This window comes from Theobroma cacao, chromosome 5 (assembly GCF_053813885.1).
Source record: "Theobroma cacao isolate CCN51 chromosome 5, ASM5381388v1, whole genome shotgun sequence".
In the NCBI taxonomy this organism is placed as follows: Eukaryota; Viridiplantae; Streptophyta; class Magnoliopsida; order Malvales; family Malvaceae; genus Theobroma; species Theobroma cacao.
The window spans coordinates 15,266,440-15,268,718 of record NC_142643.1 but is presented as its reverse complement, the minus strand read 5'-3'; the positions used below and the strand labels follow the sequence as shown (position 1 = coordinate 15,268,718).

At 33.8% G+C, this 2,279-nt stretch overlaps 1 long non-coding RNA gene across 1 annotated transcript; it reads right to left on the bottom strand.

Annotated features, from left to right (window-relative positions):
• Positions 1-493: 493 nt before the first annotated feature.
• Positions 494-2,279, bottom strand: LOC148762483 (uncharacterized). The gene is made up of 3 exons (XR_016026248.1): positions 2,185-2,279; positions 1,448-1,532; positions 494-609 (listed from the first exon to the last, which is right to left on the bottom strand). It is a non-coding gene; the product is annotated as an uncharacterized LOC148762483 (long non-coding RNA).

Sequence of the window (2,279 nt, the reverse complement as noted above, 5' to 3'; positions counted from 1 at the left end):
ACCTCCCTCAGGCCCATGACAATCGCCGCGACGTCCCGATTGACACTCATTATCCGGAATGCCAACCGGAACCCCGCAAGGCTTACATATCAGTTTCTTTCCTTTCTTGTGAGCAATCATTGTTAGATATCGAGTCTTTAGAGAATATATACTATTTTAGATCAAAAACAATCAAAATAAAATTTTCGCCACATAGGGGTATTTTGGTCATTTTTTTCTCAAAAATTTCAAAACTGGCTAAAACGTAATATACAAGTACAAAATACATAATTCATATTCAAAATGAGTTTAAAAGTCTAAAATCTTCATTTAAAACGAAATTACGATTATTTGAATAAAATAAGAAAATAAAAGAAATATTAAGGGAAATATTCTATTTTCTTATAAAACAATATTTATAAAGTTATACGTGAATAATTTTTATAGCGTAAAAGCTAAATAAATTTATACATACTGAAATACAGTAAGCCAAAATATTTAATTTAATTTACAATAACCAGAGGGCCCCCGAATAAACAAAAGTAAAGAGGACTGTGAACCTACGATTTGGAAAATGCAGATCCAATAGTAGTCCTCGATGAGATCAGCTATCTACAGTCTATACTGAACCTGAAATGGGTGGAAAGGAGTTGGGTGAGATTTTGCAATCCCAATGAGTAAACAGACATTATCATAAATATCTAAAGGCGAGTAAAATGGAGGCAAGTTTAAACAATAAATTTCAACCCATTTCATAATGTTTTCAATTTATTTCTTAAACCATAAAATATTTGTAATTTACCAAAACAATTGTTAAGGCTTATGTCTTTTATTAAAACAAGGCTCAAGCCAAAACTAATCCTCGGGGATACCTTGGCCGAGGCATCTAACCGAGTCCGCCAAGGGTGTTAAAATATTCACACGTGAAACACATTTTTATTTTTAAAACCAGCCGTCCCTTGGCGTTGGCCGAGTTACACATTCACGTGGGGGTTCGACGTGAAGTGAGCTCTAATACTACCCCGGGAGTTACCCTCCTCGCCTCTACAACCGGAGTAACTATATAACTGGGTTTACCGTGCCCCTCTAATAGGCAGTCCACGGAAACCCGTCACTGCAGTGACTAACCCACCAATTTTAATAAAATTTCGACAGTATAGCGTGGCTTTTATTTATTTATCCAGCCTGCATAGTAAAATCAACTTACATAAATTTCCCAATGCATTCACAAAATATAGCCACATATACTCATTTCTCATAAGCCATTCCTAGGAAAATATATATTTTTCAAGTCAATTTGTAGCCTCCAATTACTCAATTTCATAATCAATACAATATATTTTTATTTGTCACATTTATTCCTAAAACATCAAAAATCCCGTTTTAATCTCGTTCTCATTTCATAAAATACATAAAGGGCATTTAAAATAAACTCTAGATAATTTACAATAATAATAAGTTTACTCACCGTTTGTACAAAATAAAAGCTTTCAAGCGCCCCGATCACTACTCGTCGGGTACGACTTCTTTGCCTTTTCCGGAAGGCTCTCCTCCTAGACACATTACAAAAATTTACACAATTCATCACATTGATGCTAAATCACTATATAATTAACTTAAATCCTATACTAATGCATGGTATGAAATGCAATAGCCTAAAACGACTTAAATGCGGTATTAACCTATTTTTGGCACTTTGCCCGATAAATTGCTAACGCGCTCCATTTTAGCTCTAAATCATCCCATTCTCTCTCCAACATTTCTAACCATTAAATATCAGCCAATAACCTTCTAAAAACAACAAAATCAGCTCACTCCCTTCCTTGGAAAATTCGGCCAAAAATGGGACATTAACTCGGTAAATTTTCTACTTTGTTTTTCTATCACGTTTAATCGTTTTTCATCATTTCTCTTCATTTTCCTTAGAATAAAATCAATTCATCATCATTGTACAGCATTGAGCATCCAGCCAAGAGTGGGTATTGTGAAAATTTACTGATTTCTTGCCCAATTTAATTTCTAAACACATTTAACTAACTAAAACTATCAATTTAACTAAAAATCAAAACCTAAAAATTTCAATTTCTCTCTCCTAGAATTTCGTCCAGCCCTTGATATCACTTTTTGATCTCTCTCCTCAAGCATGCTAAATGGAAATAAAGGCATAGGAAAGGTAGAAATCAAGCTAAAATCGAAAAATCTTACCGTTAGACGCGTAAACGGTCGAAAACCGCGAATTTCTCTTTGAATTTTCTTGTTTCTCTTTGGTTTTTCTTTTCTTCTTCCTTTCCTCTCTATTT